Source organism: Mytilus californianus, unplaced genomic scaffold (genome assembly GCF_021869535.1).
Source record: "Mytilus californianus isolate M0D057914Y unplaced genomic scaffold, xbMytCali1.0.p SCAF_3, whole genome shotgun sequence".
Classification (NCBI taxonomy): domain Eukaryota; kingdom Metazoa; phylum Mollusca; class Bivalvia; order Mytilida; family Mytilidae; genus Mytilus; species Mytilus californianus.
In genome coordinates this window covers 82,391,034-82,399,998 of record NW_026262679.1, presented here as the reverse complement: position 1 = coordinate 82,399,998, position 8,965 = coordinate 82,391,034, and the positions used below count along the sequence as shown (strand labels likewise).

At 33.5% G+C, this 8,965-nt stretch overlaps 1 long non-coding RNA gene across 1 annotated transcript; it reads left to right on the top strand.

Annotated features, from left to right (window-relative positions):
- Positions 1-751: 751 nt before the first annotated feature.
- LOC127735214 (uncharacterized) lies at positions 752-8,131 on the top strand. Its single transcript, XR_007998194.1, has 3 exons — positions 752-2,006; positions 3,141-3,220; positions 7,499-8,131. It is a non-coding gene; the product is annotated as an uncharacterized LOC127735214 (long non-coding RNA).
- The last annotated feature ends 834 nt before the right edge of the window (positions 8,132-8,965 follow it).

Here is an 8,965-nt window from a genome sequence, read left to right as displayed (position 1 = left end):
TAGTCGTAGATCTTGTCTTGCTGATAATTTTTGCTTATTTAAGTTTCTATCTTTCTATTATATTTTACTAAGATATAAGGCAAAAACATGGTAAAAATCGTCATCAAAAGGCAATAACTCTAATAAGGAGTCGACTGACGATTTCGACAATGCAGACTTATTTGTAGAACTTGTCTTGTGATGCTAGTTTGTAATTTCATAAATTGTATGCTTCAGATGATTCGGAAAAAGTTAACAAGTTGAGACATCAATTTAGTGGTTGTAAAAGAGAGGTGAAAGATACCAAAGGGACATTCAAGCTCAAAAGTCAAAAACAAACTGACAACGCCATGGCAAAAAAGCGAAAAACCACCAAAAGACAAACAACAGTATACAAAACACAACATAGAAAACTAAAGACTGAGAAATACGAACCCCACCGTAAACCAGGGATGATCGAAGGTGCTTCAGAAAGGTAAGCAGATCCTGCTCCATATGTTAAAGATTTAGCATTGTCAACATGCAGCAAAGAATATCACAACTTGTGCTAGGATACATCTTTATCTTGCAGTGATGTATGAACTTTTGCTCTCTGTTACATGCATCAGAACGTCTATGAGATGAAGAACAGCCATAAAATAAATTTCCTGTGCTTTGGATTTTGTCAAGTACAATGTATATGTATATAGGGAATGTGTCATGAATTAATGCACTGTATCTCTTCTTTTTCAGTGTAAATGTAAGGTATTATTTTGGATTTCCTACATTAAGAGCCAGTCTGCCATAAAACCATGCAAAATCCCAAATTTCGTCCAAATTGGTAGTTACAACTTGCCAAAATTATATATATTTCCAAAAACTTTAGGTATTCAGGAGTTAAGATAAAAAAAATTTTTTTGTTAATTTGCGCTATTTTGCATTAAACCGCCTAATTTGCATATTAGTGAATTATTTTAAAAAATGGCTAAAAAATACACCTTATTTAGGCACTTTTTAAGGGTCTGGATAATTGATATAGCTCTTAAATGAAATATTATTTTTATCATATTTTAAAGGAACATTAGTTAATAACCAAAAAAATAGCTTTTTTGAGAATTTCTGACCTTTTGGCAGGTTGCCAGAAAGTTCGTGCAACAGATGTAATAAACAACTTGTATATACTACATGTACTCAATAGCAGTTTTCTCTTAAGATCATATTTTTTATTCTTAACTTTTATAATATTTTGAAAGGTGTATATCAGTTCTAAGACAGGTAAAAAAATTTAGCTTGGCAAATAATGGAAAAGTGATCAAAAATACTCTTAAAATAACCATAAAATGCAATAATTCTAATAGTTTTTGTTTCTAGTTATTTAACTAAAATTACTTAAAGTAGGTGGTAACTGGGCTAAAATTGATTTATTTTATGTTGAAAAATATTTCTGGCCAAATGTGTGGTTTTTTTCTTGTTAATTTGCAAAATTTAACATTAAGTTACCCAAAGGTAGCCTCAATGTTATTTTTGTGTTAAATTGTCTCCCTTAGTGGAAATCTTTCACTGGCAATATGGCAGCTTCCAGTGAAAAGCAGACGTCTCTGTTCGGTCCGATTTTTCTCATCTTGGAGGTTGTTGTGAACAATCAAATCACTATGCAACTCATCTGTTAGACAAGGTTTATCTTTGTACAAAGGACACAACCACCACCTTGAATTTATCCACAGCACTGAGGCCAGTGAGGGCAGTGAGGCCTGTTTATCAACCTTTCCACATGTTCCAGGAGGACTATTTTATAAATACACATAAGTGACATTGTTTTCTGTTGATCGTGCTGCTATAAAATTGTCAATATGTCCATGCCGATGGCACAGAGACTTTTTTGGTATATATTGGCGGGACTATTCAACAAAGTGTGGATTCAAAGATCGTCTTGCTGACATTGAGGCAAAACTCCAAAAGGTGAAAAGCTGATAGTGATGGAGGAACCGCACTAACCCTATCATAGGAATACTGACTTTTGTAATGACAACTAATTCCAAAAGTGTCAGGTAAACTACAAAAATAAATTAGTTAATTATGACAGGGGTGGATCTAGCCAATTTAAAAAAAAGGAGGGTGGTTCTTAGCAGAATAAAAAGGGAGGTCCATCGATATTTCCCTATTCAAAAGCATTTATCACCAAAAAAAGGGAAGGTTCTAACAAACTGGTCCCTAGTCCAAATATACATGACGTCTTGAAATGCTATTTTATTTTTTGTTTGATGTCTTACTGCGACACAGGCGCCATAAAATAAAATGGCCTTTCAAGACGTCATAATTATTTTGACCACCGGTCCCTCCCAGGATGGATCCACCACTGTATTATGAAAAGATTCATTTTTAAAACTGCCACATGACATATGCATGACATAGTGGCGAGGTATATAATTATGTGATACAATGAACATACACATGTATATACATGTACATGTATATGGAAAAAGGCATTTATTTCTAATACATGAAGATATGTGATATATGCAACACGCACAACCACCATCTAATTGCGAGCTATAAATTACCAGAAATGAGTCAATAACTATAAAAAAAAACAACCTGCACTACATGTACATGTATATATGGTCAAGATACAAAAAATTGTAAATTTATTATAAATTTCTATTGAAGCAAGGACATACCGGCGGTACTACATGTAAAAACCAACCTACAATATATTCCTTAGTTGGAAGGGCACACATAAATGTAGTGAGGTTAAACTTGTTTTGTTTTTGTCACTGAAATCTCAATTCCCCTTTTATTTGTCTGAAATGAAAGCTAGATTTTTATAGGGTGTGAGTTTCTCACTTGAAGGTGTATGACGTTTTACATGTAGTCTTGATATTCATTCTGCTTACTGACTTTAATAATGTCTCCATCATGTCCATGTATTAGGATGAGGCATGCCTTTTTGTAAATAAATTAGTTTTAACCTTCAATTTGATAAAACAGATTGTCTATTATAATTTATTCACTGGCATCATGCCGTAGAACAACAGGTTTATAAATTGATTGATTGTTCACACCTGAAACATTGTTCATCTCAGTGGACATTGACATGATCGTGTTTTATTGATGTTTTTAGTGTGTATGGTACCATTGACTGGCTGCATTATTCCATATTTTCACAAAGACATACATTGTAGGTCTCTGCAAGCAATGTTTTACCAAGATTAGACAAACAGTAGCTGATGGAGGAATCATAGTTGATACAAAAAAGATTATGGTAAGAAAACATACATGTATGAGAATGTTATTGCAATTATAAACAAGAGGCTCTCAAGAGCCTGAATCGCTCACCTGTATTTCAGAGAAGATTTTTAAATGTTAGCAAACTTGATGAACAAATTGTGTAAAATTGTCTTTAAAGGGCAATACATTTGTAACTCCTTAAGGGGTCAATTGACAATTATGGTCTTATTAACTTTTTTGTAGATCTTACTTTGCTGAACATTATTGCTGTTTACAGTTTATATCTATTTATAATAATATTCAAGATAACAAAAAACTGCAAAATTTCCTTAAAACTACCAATTTAGTGGCAGCAACCCAACAATGGGTTGTTCGATTCGTCTGAAAATTTCAGGGCTGATAGATCTTGACCAATTGAACAATTTAACCCAATATCAGATTTGCTCTAAAAGCTTTAGTTTTTAAGATATAAGCCAAAAACTGCATTTGACCCCTATGTTCTATTTTTAGCCATGGTGGCCGTGTTTGTCGATGGATCAAAACTTCCGATACAATTTATAAACTAGATACACTAAGGAACATTTAGTTAAAGTTTGAAGGTATTTGGCCCAGTAGTTTCAGAGGAGAAGATTTTTGAAAAAGTTTACGACAACGACAGACGACAACGACAGACAACGGACGACGACGGACGCCAAGTGATGGCATAAGCTCACATGGGGCCCTTCGGGCACTGGTGAGCTAAAAAAAGAAGTGATTTGAACTGATTGCAAATGTGACAATGCTCCACAAGAGACTAGATGACATAAAAATTAACAACTATAGGTCACTGTATGGCCTTCAACAATGAACAAAGCCGCATAGTCAGCTATCAAAAGCCCAGAAATCACAAATGTTAAACTATTTAGAATGCGTAAATATATGTACAAAACAATGAACGAAAAACAAATATGGTATACAGCAACAAACAACAACCTCTTTGAGGTTAAATTCGTTTGAAGGCGACAACCCTCATCTAACCTGGGACAGTAGTGTAACAGTACAACATAAGAAATCAGTCATGTGTCAGTTGAGGCTTAACTCATCAGATTGACACAAAGCATAAGTACATCTAACAAAATCATAGATCGGATGTGGCCGGGTTCTTATACATCCCCACATAGTTTATTTACAGGGGCAATTGAAAGGTATTTTGAACATTTTAAACTGATTGTAAAATGTACAGAGACACATTTAGTGGGAAAGGGTGGAGGTTAGGGAATCATGAGACGACCAGTGGTAAAATTTTTAACCATTACCAAAAAAGTGATAATCATGTAATGTCAAAAATATTACAGTAAATTCTAAAATTATTTGAGATGTTTTTATTATTGCGAAAAATGCGACAGGGTTATAATCGCACTAATTTATACTCGCATTTTGAAATTTACTATATGAATTAAACAGGATTTTTCTGAATATTGCAAAAGTTAAATTCGCATTTCAGTCTAAAATTACATTACAAAATCGCAGTTATTAATGCACAAAATAATTTCTGAATTTATTGTACTGGGTATAGCTTTGTATTAGTTTTATCAGGGAATTGTATTCAATCAAGGACCTCATTTTAGAATTTCCTAATAAACATTTATAATTAGGTCATTATGACCTACATTTTAACTTAAGTGACACTAAATATATTCATGAAACATGTAGTATAGCTATGATATTTGAACAGTGGATAGGTTTTGGGTAGAGCAATAGGGTAAATGATAAAAATTAGGTCACCTTGACCTACATTTTCCACATGAGTGACATGGTTAAGTTTTTATACGACCGCAAAAAAATTTTGTGGTCGTATATTGGTATGACATCGTCGTCGTCGTTCGAAGACACATTGGCTTTCACACTCTAACTTTAGTTTAAGTGAATGGATCTCTATGAAATTTTACCATAAGGTTCAATACCACAAAAGAAAGGTTGGGATTGATTTTGGGGGTTATGGTACCAACAGTTAAGGAATTAGGGGCCAAAAAGGGGCAAACATAAGCATGTTTTTAACTTCCAGACATTACTTGTGTGTTAGTGTATGGATCTCTCTGACATTGTACCACAAGGTTCCATATTACAAAGGGAATGCTGGGATTGATTTTGGGGGTAATTGCCTCCAAATTTTAGGAATAAGGGGCCAAAAAGGGGCCAAAAATAAGCATTTTTCTAGTTTCCAGACAATAACTTTTGTTCAAGTGTATGGATCTCTCTAAAATTGTACTGCAAGGCACCATACCACAAAGGAAAGGCAGGGATTGATTTTGGGGGTAATTGCCTTAAAATTTTTAGAAATTAGGGGCCAAAAAGGGGCAACAAAACAAGCATTTTTCTAGTTTCAGGACAATAACTTGTGTGTAAATGTATGGATCTTTATGAAATTGTACTACAAGATTCTATATCACAAAGGGAAAGCTGGGTTTGAGTTTGGGGGTAATTGCCTTAAACGTTTAGGAATTTGGGGCCAAAAAGGGGCAAAGAAACAAGCATTTTTCTAGTTTCCAGACAATAACTAGTGTTCAAGTGTATGGATCTCTCTGAAATTGTACTGCAAGGTACCATACCACAAAGGGAAGGCTGGGATTGAGTTTGGGGGTGATGAATCATAAGGGGTTCAAAAAATTTGGGGGTTTTTTTTCTTCTTTTTTTTCTTTAAAATTTTCCATTTTAAATTGGTTATTACTGATTTATATATAACAGCACATAATAATTATATGGTTTGAATAGGTAAATTAAAAATTTTTAAGTTCTTAGACCATGTAGACCACATTCATTCTGTGTCAGAAGCCTATGCTGTGTAAAATTTTTAATCACAATCCAAATTCAGTGCTGTATCAAGCTTGAATGTTGTGTCCATACTTGCCCCAACTGTTCAGGGTTCAACCTCTTCGGTCGTATCAAGCTGCGCCCAGCGGAGCATTTTATTTGCGTTAAGGTCAATATCTCGGGTACAAAATTGTATAGCTTTGACACTTAACATTGCTTAACCAGTGTATTGATTTTGGACAGTCCAACATGATTCACTTTCATAAAGGTAATGTTCACCTACATTTTCCACTTGAGCAACTTTGTTAATTAGGGCCCCGCCGAATGGCGGCCGCCCTATAGGGATCAGTCTGTCCGTCCGTCCATCCGTCCGTAACAAATCGTGTCCGCTCTATATCTAGAGAACCGTTATGATTTCAAAGTTTATACTTGACATGTATATTAACCAACACCAGAGGGTGTGTCATAATGTATGTTCAACTTACTAGGTCAAAGGTCAAGGTCAAAAACTTTGGTTTTAGTTGACAACCCCATGTCCTATTGTAAAGATTGTGTCCACTCTATATCTTGAGAACCATTATGATTTCAAAGTTTATACTTGATACGTATATTAACCAACACCAGAGGGTGTGTCATAATGTATGTACAACTTCCTAGGTCAAAGGTCAAGGTCAAAAACTTTGGTTTTAGTTGACAACTCCATGTCCTATGGTAAAGATCGTGTCCGCTCTATATCTTGAGAACCGTTATGAGTTCAAAGTTTATACTTGATATGTATATAAACCAACACCAGAGGGTGTTTCATAGTTTATGTACAACTTCCTAGGTCAAAAGTCAAGGTCAAAAACTTTGGTTTTAGTTGACAACCCCATGTCCTATGGTAAAGATCGTGTCCGCTCTATATCTTGGGAACCGTTATGAGTTCAAAGTTTATACTTGATATGTATATAAACCAACACCAGAGGGTGTGTCATAATTTATGTACAACTTCCTAGGTCAAAGGTCAAGGTCAAAAACTTTGGTTTCATTTGACAACCCCATGTCCAATGATAAAGATACAAATTTTTTACCACACATTATTCACAGCGGGGCCCACAGAGATTGCTCCCATCTCAATGATATCTAGTTTTGTGTGTTTAGGTCTCTCTGTAAGATAATAGACATGGTATTACATTGATACTTGACTATAGCTAGTGGATAGATATCTTGGGTAGTACAACATGGTTACTATTGATAAGGTCACTTTGGCCTACAATTTTTGCATGAATGGTTTGGTTAAGTTTTTGCATTAAGACATTGAGGTTTTATCAGATATACTAGATGTGGTAATGCAATGATTTTACTCCACCAGTTGAGATATCTAATAATTTTTTTTTCATTGGGTCCCAACCAAATAGATTTCATAGTTATCTCATATATCATGGACATTGTATATTTGAGAATTCATTTATCTTTAATATAATAAGGGATATATTATTTTTTTAAAGTACGTTTTAAGATTTTTTTTTTTTTATCTTTTTAGATGGAGATGAAAGCCAAATTAAAGATGCTCAGGTTCTCATAGTATATTCACAGCATCAATTAATTTTTCATAATATTTAGCATCAGATTGGGAAACAGATAACATTTCTGACCAGGAGAGGATTGCATTTCCTTTGAAATGGAAAGTATCCACCATTTAGGAACCAATTGAATCTGGCATGGGATGATGTATCAAAAAGTACAATGGCTTTTTCTACAAAATTATCATCAGAAATTATTGATTTGATTTTGAATTATATTGTACCTGCACAATACAAGTCGATAAAGTGTTCTGATTTGTAGTAGAAAAATGGAAAACAGACGAAACACAGTCAATTGTACAAAAGGATGTTTTGAATGAAGCTCTTATTGATGCATACTTACTAACTTAGACCTAAATAGTCATCCGACCTGGCTTCAGATCTTATCACTGTTTGCATGTATTCAGACCGTTTTGCATGTTTCTCTTTATGGCAGACTTCGCTAATATTATATGACAGTAAAATTATAAGCAAACACCCTGAATAATTATATAACCATTTTAATGAAAATGTCTGCACCACAGTTGAACCATTTATCTGTATATTTGTTTTTATTCATGTAGGTATAAAATAAATTTTATTTCCATTTGAAATATTTTTGTTTGTTGTAGTATTATCATGATTATAGGCTAACTACATCTTACATGTCTTATTCACATGCCTCAAGTTATTGGAGATTACATTCTATGAGGAAACTTAACATTGTTGTTATGTGGACTGTTATCCCAGAAGCTACATAGGGATCACTATCTGTCATTCATGTCAGCGTTACAAAATATAAGTAACACTTTTCTCAGCATCTGCTTGATATTTGACAAAAAGCTTATAAAGATTAATTCCAATATAAAAAAAATGGACCCCCTTTTCTAGGTAAGAAGCACCCAGTCTCAATTTTTATATGTTTATGTAATATCATCAAATACAACATGTATTTAAATATCAAGACTGAACAAAAAGTGGCCATATCCATTTTAGACAACAAACGTCTAAAATTAGCACAAATGCTAAAATTGTGAAGATTTCAGAAATTTTACATAAATTAATGATGATAGTACCTGTTGAATGTTCATAGTATTGTAAAAAAAAAAAGCCCATTAAAAATGATTTTAAAGTAACTGAAGTATTCTACTTTTGAAAAGTGACTTCAATAAGTAGCGATAAGTTGATACATGTATTTTAAACAAAATGAAAAATGCTAAATTTTGGGGCTTAAAAGGGGTCTTTCCAGGCCTCTTTCTGTAGTATATTTTCAATTAAAACTAAGTTAAACTGAGTTTAATCAAACAAGATAAGCAATAAACATTATATCTGCCATTATTTTCTTATATTTTAACTATCACATACATTTGTAAAGTTTCTCTTGTAACCAATAAAAAATTCATAAATACGGCAAAATTGCCATCTTGTCCATCTTAAATTGTTATTTC